The 13836-nt window shown below is 50.2% G+C and overlaps 1 long non-coding RNA gene across 1 annotated transcript; it reads left to right on the forward strand.

The window, feature by feature from the left end:
* Positions 1–1766: 1766 nt before the first annotated feature.
* On the forward strand, positions 1767–6427 carry LOC141130075 (uncharacterized). The gene is made up of 2 exons (XR_012241978.1): positions 1767–2174; positions 6327–6427. It is a non-coding gene; the product is annotated as an uncharacterized lncRNA (long non-coding RNA).
* The last annotated feature ends 7409 nt before the right edge of the window (positions 6428–13836 follow it).

Genomic DNA, 13836 nt, shown 5'->3' on the forward strand with positions numbered 1-13836 from the left:
TGTCTGTTTTCATCAGATCTCACCCGATCCGATCCGCCAGCGACGGACCTGGACGTTGGGCCATCCATCTGCTTTTAGTGGATCGGACCGGGTCGGATGTCAGCGAACATGTCTCCGCTGACATCCGTCGCTCCATAGGCTAACATGGAGCCCCCGTTCAGGTCCGCCGTCAAAACTGACAGGCAGACCTGAACGGTCCGATCGTGTGAAAGGGGCCTAACACTCCGCATAGCAGTCTATTCACTTGTTTAGCCATTGCACTCCCCCTGCTGGCCGGGAGGAGAACGGTGCAGCATAACATCAGTATCTCAGTAGAGGGAGACGAGCATAAAAGACAAAGAGTTTGAGTTACTAAAGGCAAATATACTGTACACTGCAGGTGCTGTTGCTCTAGATTTGTGGGAAAGCTCTGAAATGAGGGAAAGCTATGTTAATTTCTATCATCCAATCATGTGCAAGCAAAAATGCAGTTTTTTATTTTCCTTGCATGTTCCCCTCAGAGCTAGAGCAACTGCACTTGCAGTGCATTTGTGGACTATTTACCTTTAGTAAATCAACTCCAATATCTCCGTCTCTATATTGCTTTAGCCGAGCACCTGGCTACATGTTCTAAAAAATAATCTTACTTTATATACTCTGGTAGGTTTCCCCACACCATCCTTCTTTTTCTTTCTTTTCGACGCTCGCAGGGATTGGAGCCCGGAACACATAGCATCGGCGGATTATCCGGTGGAGGACACAGCAGGGGGACATCTCAGGATCCTGGTGAGTGTGGCTCGGGATTATCGCTAATGATACTTAAATGTAACCCTGAGCCACACTTGGGAATACCGCCAAGAGGGTTAAAGGATAATTACACTTTTGTAGGGAAAAAAACAGCCAATAAAAATAATAACATAGCGATTATAATTGCGACACAAGTCACATTGCTATTGAATGTTATTAAAATGATCTTTCCTTTTTAATCTGTAGCTCTGTAATTTCCTGTAAAATTCAATGCAATATGGCTACCTGGAGGGGTTCTGTACACAGAATGTGTACAGAGCGCCTCCCCGAAACATAATTTCCTGCTTGTGTGATTGTATGTGAATTGTGATTGTGTGAAGTCAGATTTCAGGCTTCCCTACAACAAAGATGTACTGTATTTATTGGTATATAACACGCACAGGTGTATAACACGCACCTTAATTTTAGGAGGGAAGTTTCAGGAAAAAAAATTAAATTTTAAATAAAGAACTTTGAAGCAAAATAAGGGTCAGTGGCCATCAATGCAGCCTCACCATTGCCATCAATGCAGCCTCACCATTGCCCATCTGCAGCCTGATCAATGCCATCTGCAGCCTCACAATTGTCCATCAATGCAGCTTGATCAATGCCAATCTGCAGACTCACAATTGTCCTTCAATGCAGCCTATTTAAAGTCCATCTGCAGCCTCACAATTGCCCATCAATGCAGCTTGATCAGTGCCCATCTGCAGCCTCACCTCAGATTAGTGCTGCCTCAGGGGGGACAGGGAGGGGGGCAGGACAAGCGCTGTCAGATTACATACAGCGAGAATCTCCTGTTTACTGGGCGGCCTCTTTAATGCAAAGCCCCGCCTCCTGGACCAACTTCTATGATAGACAGAACACTGGTCCAATGCCGGCCCAGGAAACAGGACTTCCCATTACAGAGGCCGCTGAGCAAACAAGAGATTCTCGTTGTATCAGTGGCGGCCCGTCCATAGGGGGCGCCTGGGCGCCGCCCCCCCCTCCAGGCAGCAAAAAAAAAAAAAAAAAAGTCAAAAAAAAAAAATTTTTTAATACTGGCCCTTTAAAAAAAAAAAAAAAGGAAAAAAAAGGTCCTTAAGTGCACTGTGTTCAGACGCCGGATACAGTGCGACGCCGGACACAGTGCACTTATAGGAAGCGCCACGTCTATGCAATCACGAGATTGCATTTGCGGGCGTTTAGCCCGCCTTGGGGCGTTTTCTGAAGCGCCGAGTAGCTTCCGCTCGGCCATAGCAATACATACTACAGGCGCCGGGCGGAAGCTACTTGGCACTTCAGATTTGATTGACATCTGCCCTGAGGCAGATGTCACTTCCTGGTTCTCTCTCTCATTGCGCCCGAGAGAGGAAGCAGGAAGAATGCTGGTGCCAGTGTGAGGAGGAGGACACCGCAGGAGACTGAAGGTAAGTACCGCTGTGTGGAGAATCGGGGAGACACCTGCTGAGGGGGGGCTCTGATGGGGACAACTGCTGTGGGGGGCTCTGATGGGGACAACTGCTGTGGGGGGGTTCTGATGGTGACACCCTCCTGTGGGGGGGGTTCTGATGGGGGCACCTGCTGTTGGGGGACTCTGATGGGGACACCTGCTGTTGGGGGACTCTGATGGGGACACCTGCTGTTGGGGGACTCTGATGGGGACACCTGCTGTTGGGGGCTCTGATGGGGGACACCTGCTGTTGGGGGCTCTGATGGGGGACACCTGCTGTTGGGGGCTCTGATGGGGGACACCTGCTGTTGGGGGCTCTGATGGGGGACACCTGCTGTGGGGGGCTCTGATGGGGGACACCTGCTGTGGGGGGCTCTGATGGGGGACACCTGCTGTGGGGGACTCTGATGGGGGACACCTGCTGTGGGGGGCTCTGATGGGGACACCTGCTGTGGGGGGACTCTGATGGGGACACCTGCTGTGGGGGGACTCTGATGGGGACACCTGCTGTGGGGGGACTCTGATGGGGACACCTGCTGTGGGGGACTCTGATGGGGACACCTGCTGTGGGGGGACTCTGATGGGGACACCTGCTGTGGGGGGACTCTGATGGGGACACCTGCTGTGGGGGGACTCTGATGGGGACACCTGCTGTGGGGGGACTCTGATGGGGACACCTGCTGTGGGGGGACTCTGATGGGGACACCTGCTGTGGGGGGACTCTGATGGGGACACCTGCTGTGGGGGGACTCTGATGGGGACACCTGCTGTGGGGGGACTCTGATGGGGACACCTGCTGTGGGGGGACTCTGATGGGGACACCTTCTGTGGGGGACTCTGATGGGGACACCTGCTGTGGGGGGACTCTGATGGGGACACCTGCTGTGGGGGGACTCTGATGGGGACACCTGCTGTGGGGGGCTCTAATGGGGACACCTGCTGTGGGGGGACTCTGATGGGGACACCTGCTGTGGGGGGACTCTGATGGGGACACCTGCTGTGGGGGGACTCTGATGGGGACACCTGCTGTGGGGGGACTCTGATGGGGACACCTGCTGTGGGGGGACTCTGATGGGGACACCTGCTGTGGGGGGACTCTGATGGGGACACCTGCTGTGGGGGGACTCTGATGGGGACACCTGCTGTGGGGGGACTCTGATGGGGACACCTGCTGTGGGGGGACTCTGATGGGGACACCTGCTGTGGGGGGACTCTGATGGGGACACCTGCTGTGGGGGACTCTGATGGGGACACCTGCTGTGGGGGGACTCTGATGGGGACACCTGCTGTGGGGGGACTCTGACGGGGACACCTGCTGTGGGGGGACTCTGACGGGGACACCTGCTGTGGGGGGACTCTGACGGGGACACCTGCTGTGGGGGGACTCTGACGGGGACACCTGCTGTGGGGGGACTCTGACGGGGACACCTGCTGTGGGGGGACTCTGACGGGGACACCTGCTGTGGGGGGACTCTGATGGGGACACCTGCTGTGGGGGGACTCTGATGGGGACACCTGCTGTGGGGGGACTCTGATGGGGACACCTGCTGTGGGGGGACTCTGATGGGGGACACCTGCTGTGGGGGGACTTTGATGGGGGACACCTGCTGTGGGGGGACTTTGATGGGGGACACCTGCTGTGGGGGGGACTCTGATGGGGGACACCTGCTGTGGGGGGGACTCTGATGGGGGACACCTGCTGTGGGGGGACTCTGATGGGGGACACCTGCTGTGGGGGGACTTTGATGGGGGACACCTGCTGTGGGGGGGACTCTGATGGGGGACACCTGCTGTGGGGGGGACTCTGATGGGGGACACCTGCTGTGGGGGGCTTTGATAGGGGACACCTGCTGTGGGGGGCTCTGGTGGGGGGCTCTGATGGGGGACACCTGCTGTGGGGGGCTCTGGTGGGGGGCTCTGATGGGGAACACCTGCTGTGGGGGGCTCTGATGGGCGACTCCTGTTTTGGGGGGACTCTGATGGGGACACCTGCTGTGGGGGGACTCTGATTGAGACACCTGCTGTGGGGGACACCTGCTGTGGGGGGCTCTGATGGGGGACACCTGCTGTGGGGGGACTCTGATGGGGGACACCTGCTGTGGGGGGGACTCTGATGGGGGACACCTGCTGTGGGGGGGACTCTGATGGGGGACACCTGCTGTGGGGGGCTTTGATAGGGGACACCTGCTGTGGGGGGCTCTGGTGGGGGGCTCTGATGGGGGACACCTGCTGTGGGGGGCTCTGATGGGCGACTCCTGTTTTGGGGGGACTCTGATGGGGACACCTGCTGTGGGGGGACTCTGATTGAGACACCTGCTGTGGGGGGCTCTGATGGGGGACACCTGCTGTGGGGGGACTCTGATGGGGGACACCTGCTGTGGGGGGCTCTGATGGGGGACACCTGCTGTGGGGGGCTCTGATGGGGGACACCTGCTGTGGGGGGCTCTGATGGGGGACACCTGCTGTGGGGGGACTCTGATGGGGGACACCTGCTGTGGGGGCTTTGATAGGGGACACCTGCTGTGGGGGGCTCTGATGGGGGACACCTGCTGTGGGGGCTCTGATGGAGACACCTGCTGTGGGGGGCTTTGATAGGGGACACCTGCTGTGGGGGGCTTTGATAGGGGACACCTGCTGTGGGGGGCTTTGATAGGGGACACCTGCTGTGGGGGGCTTTGATAGGGGACACCTGCTGTGGGGGGCTTTGATAGGGGACACCTGCTGTGGGGGGCTTTGATAGGGGACACCTGCTGTGGGGGGACTCTGATGGAGACACCTGCTGTGGGGGGGACTCTGATAGAGACACCTGCTGTGGGGGGGACTCTGATGGGGGACACCTGCTGTGGGGGGGACTCTGATGGGGGACACCTGCTGTGGGGGGCTTTGATAGGGGACACCTGCTGTGGGGGGCTCTGGTGGGGGGCTCTGATGGGGGACACCTGCTGTGGGGGGCTCTGATGGGCGACTCCTGTTTTGGGGGGACTCTGATGGGGACACCTGCTGTGGGGGGACTCTGATTGAGACACCTGCTGTGGGGGGCTTTGATAGGGGACACCTGCTGTGGGGGGACTCTGATGGGGGACACCTGCTGTGGGGGGCTTTGATGGGGGACACCTGCTGTGGGGGGCTCTGATGGGGACACCTGCTGTGGGGGGCTTTGATAGGGGACACCTGCTGTGGGGGGCTTTGATAGGGGACACCTGCTGTGGGGGGCTTTGATAGGGGACACCTGCTGTGGGGGGCTTTGATAGGGGACACCTGCTGTGGGGGGACTCTGATGGAGACACCTGCTGTGGGGGGGACTCTGATGGAGACACCTGCTGTGGGGGGGACTCTGATGGGGGACACCTGCTGTGGGGGGGACTCTGATGGGGGACACCTGCTGTGGGGGGCTTTGATAGGGGACACCTGCTGTGGGGGGCTTTGATAGGGGACACCTGCTGTGGGGGGCTCTGGTGGGGGGCTCTGATGGGGGACACCTGCTGTGGGGGGCTCTGATGGGGACACCTGCTGTGGGGGGACTCTGATGGGGACACCTGCTGTGGGGGGACTCTGATTGAGACACCTGCTGTGGGGGGACTCTGATGGGGGACACCTGCTGTGGGGGGCTTTGATAGGGGACACCTGCTGTGGGGGGCTCTGATGGGGGACACCTGCTGTGGGGGCTTTGATGGGGGACACCTGCTGTGGGGGGCTTTGATAGGGGACACCTTCTGTGGGGGGCTCTGGTGGGGGGCTCTGATGGAGACACCTGCTGTGGGGGGACTCTGATGGGGACACCTGCTGTGGGGGGACTCTGATGGGGACACCTGCTGTGGGGGGACTCTGATGGGGACACCTGCTGTGGGGGGACTCTGATGGGGACACCCTGCTGTGGGGGACACCTGCTGTGGGGGGCTCTGATGGGGACACATGCTGTGGGGGGACTCTGATGGGGACACCTGCTGTGGGGGGATTCTGATGGAGACACCCTGCTGTGGGGGACACCTGCTGTGGGGGGCTCTGATGGGGACACATGCTGTGGGGGGACACTGATGGCAACTCTGATGTAAGGGGACAGAGGCTGCATTTTGGGGGGGGGACAGAGGCTGCATTTGATGTGACAGAGGCTGCATTTGATGTGACACAGGCTGCATGTAAGAAGGGACTGCTGGGGACACCTGATGGCATCTGGTGACAGGCGACGTGGCTAGTGACACACTCGGGGCTCCCACTGATTCTGCATTATGGTGAGTTGAACGATTTCATTTTATATTACAATGTAATAATAGTAATAATGAGCTTCAATCATCCTGACACCATAACAACCATGGTGCCGGGATGATTGAAGCGCTAACACCAGGTGTTTGGAGTATCTTTATCTGCTGATTGTTAAACTTTGTAGAATACACATTTCTTTTGTTGTGTAGGATCTAGGCCTGCTGTCCCTCTCTCCCTCGCCCTCTCCCTCCATCCCTCGTTCATCTCAGACGCTAACCACACCACCTTAGAGCCACGCCCACTATTTCGCTGAAACCACGCCCATTTCCATCAAGTGGGAGGGGTCAAAAAGGAAGGGCGGGGTCTGGCGCCCCCCCATCCTAAAACTTCACCAGCCGCCACTGCGTTGTATGTAATCTGATGGCTCTCGTCCTGTCCCTCTCCCTGTTCCCTCCTAGGCAAACAAAATTGCAGTATCGGCGTATAACGCACACACACTATTTACACACAATTTTCAGGGTGAAAAAATGCGTGTTATACGCCAATATTTTTTGTGAACTACTTCCAATAGTAAATCATATATAAAAGGATGCAGACCCTGCAAATTTCCTCAATAGAGCCCCGCAAGTGCAGTAGCTGATTGATAATTATGAAACCAATCCCATTAGATTCACTTTTCACAAGGATACAGACACACAGTTATTCCTTCAGAATAAAAAAAGGTAGGAATCTGCAACAAAGTTTGTTAAAATCCTTATAGTGTACATTGATCACCGAGAGGGGAATGTTTTTTTCTCAATAAAAGTGGAGTTACTCTTTAATATACTGCTTTTTTATTAACAATTATACGTCAAATACCCACTATGTATGGAAGATGTATCTACATTTAAATGTACAGTACAATAAACACAGAATTATATCACGTTAATTGAATAACTCATTACTGTACATTCCAGGGTCATATAACATATATTTCATTATGCTCTCTGTCTCTGTTGTTTGTTTTCTATAAAACTTTTTTTAAAAAAAAGCAATTTCAATCACTATATAATTTTCCTAGAGGTCATTTAAAGGCTACAGCTTCAATGATGGGTACAAAGATCAGTTCTACTGTCAGAGCAAACAAACAGAGCAATCAAAAGAATGACGTGTGGATTTGTAAGAGTCACTGACCAGAAGAGGTAGGCAGGGGCAAAGCTTTCCAGGTAAATTGGCAAAAGCCAATAATGGGTTTAAAAAGCCTGAAATAAGTCTTTGATGATCATACAAAAAAACGTGAAGAATGTCATAATGTCAGCACTGCATAAAATTATACAGATGAATAACCTAGCAATACTTAACAAAAAAATCCCCCCTCCAAATTCCTTTTTTTCTTTCGCTTTTGTGATCCAACTTCTTGTTAGATGGTGGCTACGTTCATTCTCCTTGGTCCCCACTATATATAGGAACATAGCCACCCTCTCTTGCTCTCTTCCAAGATGGACTAAGGACTACGGGATGTGTATAGAACAGTGCAGATGACCACAACTAATATGTACTACATGTTCCAAGCAAAAGGAGAGGCATGGGAGCCTGAAGAGGACATTGGGGGAAAAAAAGGAGAGGTGCGGGAGCCAGAAAAAGACATTACAAGTAGGCAGAAAACACAAAAAGAAAACATTTTGAGAAAAATAGATTACAGGGCCATTAACTGCTTTCAGACCAGCTGCCACAGTTATACTGCGGCAGGTTGGCTCCCCTGCGCAAAACCACGTAGCTGTACAATGGCTCACGGGGTCCGGATAGCAGATGCGTGCGCCCGCTGCACAGTGGGTGTGCCGATGCTCAGGGCCGATGGTCGCGATGACCGCCAGCCACGAGCGATTGTGACCAGGAGAGACAGAACAGGGAAGTGTGTGTGTTCTGTTCTGACAGGAGTGACAGATTGTGTGTTCCTATTAGCTAGGAACCACGATCCGTCACTTCCTCTAGTTTGTCCCCTCCCCCTTCAGTTAGAATCACCTCCTAGGGAACATAGTTAACCCCTTCACCGCCCCCTAGTGTTAACCCCTTCACTGCCAGTGACAATTTTACAGTAATCAATACATTTTGAATTGCACTGATCGCTGTATTAATGCCAGTGGTTCCAAAAATGTGTCAAAATTGTCCAATGAGTCCGTCATAATGTCGCAGTCATGATAAAAATCGCAGATCGCCGCCATTACTAGTAAAAAATAAATAAATAAAAATGCTATAAAGATATCCCCTATTTTGTAGACGCTATAACTTTTGCGCAAACCAATCAATATACGCTTATTGCGATTTTTTTTTTTAACCAAAAATATGTAGAAGAATACATATCGGCCTAAACTGAGAAAAAATTTGCTTTTTTAAAAAAAAAATGGGGATATTTATTATAGCAAAAAGTACAAAATATTGTGTTTTTTGTAAAATTGTTGCACTTTTTTTTTGTTTATAGCTCAAAAAATAAAAACCACAGAGGCGATCAAATACCACCAAAAGAAAGCTCTATGTGTGGGAAAAAAAAGGACGTAAATTTTGTTTGGGTACAACGTCGCACGACCGCGCAATTGTCAGTTAAAGCGACACAGTGCCGAATCGCAAAAAACGCTCTGGTCAGGAAGGGGGTAAATTCTTCAGGGGCTGAAGTAGTTAAAGTGGATGTAAACCCACTCTCATCCTTTCTAAACTACTGCCATAGTGGTTATCTATAAGGATATAGGTTCCCGACCAGCTGCCACAGTTTTACTGCTGCAGAATGCGACGATCGGATTTGTTTCAGAACCGATCAGTCTTCAGGCACAGGCCATGATTGCTGGCCTGGACCTGCTGATCGGTTCTGACTAATGAAATGCTTCCCCTACCTTTAAGTGTAAACACAGGCAGGGGAAGTGATGTCATCTCCCTCTCTGGAATTCTTTTCCATTCCAGAGAGGAGAGAGGACATCCAAACGTGAGTTGCATCAACACTACACTGACACAGTACATGTAGGCACACATTTCACCACCCCGATCGCCCCCCCCCCCCCAGTTAACCCCTTCACTCCCTGTCACTGTGTCACCCAGTGCAGTATTCATAGTTTTGATTCATCACTGTACTGGTGTCATTTGTGACACTAATCAGCATTAGGGTACTTAGTAGTAGGCCTAGATAGGTCTAGGGACTCCTCCTAAACCCCCCTAATAAAGGTTTAACTCCTTGATCACCCCCTGTCACCAGTGATCACCGTATTAGTGTCACGGGTGAAGCTGGTTAGTTAGTTATTTTTTTATAGCGTCAGCCGCCATACATTACCTAATAAAAAGTTTAACCCCCTGATCACCCGGCGGGTGATATCAGTTAGGTTTTAGCGTCAGTTAGGGTCTGCGTCGCTCCAGGCAGCATCAGATTAGTGCCAGTAGTGCTAACACCCACTCACGCACCATACACGGATCGATATCTTTGATCTGATCAGAACTATATTAGCGTCCCCAATAGTTTAGAGCTCCCAAAAATGCAGCGTTAGCAGGATCAGCCCAGATACCTGCAAGCACCTGCGTTTAGCACCTCCGCCCAGCCCAGCCCAGCCCACCCAAGTGCAGTATCAATCGATCACTGTCACTTACAAAACACTAAACACATAACTGCAGCATTTGCAGAGTCAGTCCTGATCCCTGTAAAAGCTAGCAGTTTTTCTGGTAGCATTTGAAGCAGTCGCTGACAGTCAGGTGCTCTTTTTTCCTGTGAGTCTCTGCCAAGGTCAGGCGTACCCGACCCCGTTCTTCTGCTGTTGTTGAGGTGCAAGAACCGCAGGACTCTTGTATGGAGCAGAGAGCCAGTACTAGTGCCGCTCATCCTTCTGGTGAACTGGCAAGCACCAGCGGCCTAGTACATCCTGGTCATACATCTAGCACTGCAGTAACACTTGGTGACATGGCGAGTCCCATAAGTGCAGTTCAAGCTGGTGAGGTGGCTAGCACAACTAGTGTCCCGCAGCTACCAAGAAGACAAAGACAGGCCCTGTCGAGCCTATAGTGCCCTTCCTGCTGCATTTGCCAATTTGAATTGGGAGCCCACCACTTCTGCAGCACCCATGCTTCCCCCATTCATTGGCCAACCCGGAATTCATGTGGAAACAGTTGATTTTACGTCACTTGATTTTTATTCGCTGTTTTTCACAGAAGATCTCTATAGATCTATTGTGGACCAAAGTAATTTGTATGCTGGTCAATTCATCGCCGCTAATCCCCAGTTGACCCTTGCCAGAGATTGGAGACCTATTACGGTCTCCAAATTAAAGACCTTCCTGGGCCCATTCCTCCTCATGGGCATAATTACAAAAAGTGAGTTGCGGTCATATTGGTCCACTGACTCAATTCGCCATACGCCCTTGTTCTGTGCCTCCATGACCAGGACAATATACGAGCAGATCTTGTGGTTCATGCATTTCAAAGACAATGAACTCTGTTGTCCTCGGGGTGACCCTGAATACGATCGGCTCTAAAAAATTTGGCCCCTCGTAAACCACTTCAACCAGCAGTTTGCAGCCTTGTTTACTCCCGATCAAGCTGTCTGCGTTGATGAATCCCTGATTAAGTTTTCTGGCCGCTTGTCATTCAAACAGTATTTTCCCAGCAAGCATGCCAGATATGGGGTCAAGATGTATAAGCTCTGTGACAGGGCAATAGGCTATACATATAGTTTTATGGTTTACGAGGGAAGAGATAGTTACGTAGAGCCGCCCAGACTACATAGGGAGTGCTAGTAAGATTGTGTGAGACTTGGTGTCACCCTTATTCGGAAAGGGGTACCACTTGTATGTGGACAATTATTACATAAGCGTGCCACTTTTTAGTCACTTGTTTGATCATGGAATTGGCGCACGTGGCACTGTGCGATCTAATCGCCGGGACTTACCCCAGCGGCTGTAGATTCCCATCTTAGGCTGGGGAGAGAGCCTGCTTGAGATGTAATAATTTGCTCACTGTGAAGTGGAGGGATAATAAGAATGTTTTCATTCTGTCCTCCCTTCACGCAGACACGACGGTCCAAATTCAAACGGTGACTGGTGTTGTGGAGAAACCCCTCTGTGTCCATGAATAAGCCCTTAACATGGGCGGGGTGGACCTCAACGACTAGTTGTTGGCGCTGTACCTAATTGCCTGTAAGGCCAGACGCTGGTATAAAAAGTGTCTATATTTATTCCAGTTGGCTCTGCTGAATGCTTATGTGCTATACAAAGCTTCAGGACGAACTGGATCCTTCCTTAAATTCCAGGAAGAAATCATCGCAGCCCTTCTGTTTAAAGACGGTGCTGTGGCCCAACTTCCCAATTCAAATCCAGTGAGCCAGCTGCATGAGAGGCATTTTCCGTATGTCCTCCTTAGTACCTCTATCCAAAGAAATCCCCAAAGAAGATGTTGTGTCTGCAAAAAACGCAGATATAGGCGCTTTTATTGACCCTCCTCTCCTGACCAACCTGGTCTTTGCATTGGTGAATGTTTCGAATGCTACCACACACTAGTGGAGTGTTAGCGTAGGGTGCAGCATTGCACAGTCCTAGGGCACACTTACACAGGGTCTCGAAAGCTGAGATGACTATCACATTTTGAGAGACCCTAACCTGGAACGTTTACAGTTTATATAAAAGTGCAAAAAAACACACAAAAACACAAAAAAAAATAAAAAAGCCAAAAATAGTTGTGGTTTTATTTTCCTTCTCTCTCTATTGTTCTCTGTCTTATGTTCGCTCTCTATTGTTCACTCTCTATTGTTCTATATCTATTGTTCTCTCTCTATTGTTACTGTATTTTAGAACTGTAATGTTTTATTTTTACTATGTTTTATTGTATTTGCTTTGCAGGTATGGTATGTCTTACTGTTATACTGTAATGTTACTTTGTTTTATTGTTAACCACTATTCGTTTAACATTCAGCTGCAGCACTGGTTTATTTATTCTGACAGCAACAGCGTTTGCCCCCACTATATGTAAAGCCGTGACTCCAACGCTGTAGGAGGTGATTTCACCACCACAGTTGAAAAAAAAAGAGCATATATGCAGAAGTATGTGGGCAGGGGTGGAGGAGCGATTTGCTCCTAACATTGGGGCGGATTGCCCCCATGCTTCGGCATATATTTTTTAGGCACAGATTGCGCTAAAAAATCAAGTTGTTTTATTGAATTAATGTTTTATCGTTGCCATTGTTTGCTTTTCAGGTACGCCATTCAGCTGCAGCACTGATTTATTCATCTTGACAGCAACAGCGTTTGCACTCACAATACGAAAATCAGGAACTCCAGTGATGTAGGAGGTGATTTCACCACCACAGTTAAAACAAAACGGTGCATGTATGCCCATCATTAGAAGTGGGAAGATGAAGGGAGGTATTCTAATGGTGGGCATACCCCCCGATCAATCTCTTTTTTTCGTTCAGCCCTCAGGCTGCATGAAAAAAAGAACATTACAATATATGCCCAACAAGGACCAGCAACGTACTGGTATGTTGCTGGAATTTGAGTAGTTATAACAGAATGATACCTGCACGTATCATCTTGGTATCATTCTTTTCAGCCAGCAGTCAGCTTTCATGTAAAAGCAATCCTAGTGGCTAATTAGCCTCTAGACTGCTTTTACAAGCAGTGGGAGGGAATGTCCCCCCCCACCATCTTCCATGGTTTTCTCTGGCTCTCCTGTCCCAAAAGGGAACCCGAGAATATAGACGGTGGTTCTGCCAGCAGACCATAGAGCTGATCAGAGACCAGAATGGCTCCAATCATCTCTATGGCCTAAGAAACCAGAAGCTACGAGCATTTCAGGACTTTGTTTTTGCCGGATATAATCAGCTCCATTGGGAAATTGGGAAAGCATTTTATCACACCGATCTTGGTGTGGTTAGATGCTTTGAGGGCAGAGGAGAGATCTAGGGTCTAATAGACCCCATTTTTTTCAAAAAAGAGTACCTGTCATTACTATTGGTATCATGGGAGACATTTACAATCCCTGAGATAACAATAAAAATGATTTAAAAAAAAATGAACGGAACAGTTTAAAAATAGCTTAAAAAAGCAAAATAAATAAACAAACAAAAAAAATAAAGCACCCCAGTCCCCCTGTACTGTGCAAAGGCAAATGCAAGCGTCAGTCTGGTGTCATATGTAAACAGCAATTGCACCTTGCATGTGAGGTATCACCTCAAAGGTCAGATCGAGGGCAGAAATTATAGCAGTAGACCTCCTCTGTAAATTTAAAGTGGTAACCTGTAAAGAATTTTAAAGGCTTTTAAAAATGTATGTAGTTTGTCGCCACTGCACGTTTGGTATCCGTGTACTTGGCATAAGATCATCTTTTTTATTTCATCAAACATTTGGGCAATATAGTATGTTTTAGTGCATTCGAATAAAAAAAGCTTTTTTTTTTCCAAAAAACTTGTGTTTGAAAAATCGCCGTGCAAATACTGT

The sequence above is a fragment of the Aquarana catesbeiana genome, linkage group LG02 (genome assembly GCF_042186555.1).
Source record: "Aquarana catesbeiana isolate 2022-GZ linkage group LG02, ASM4218655v1, whole genome shotgun sequence".
Classification (NCBI taxonomy): domain Eukaryota; kingdom Metazoa; phylum Chordata; class Amphibia; order Anura; family Ranidae; genus Aquarana; species Aquarana catesbeiana.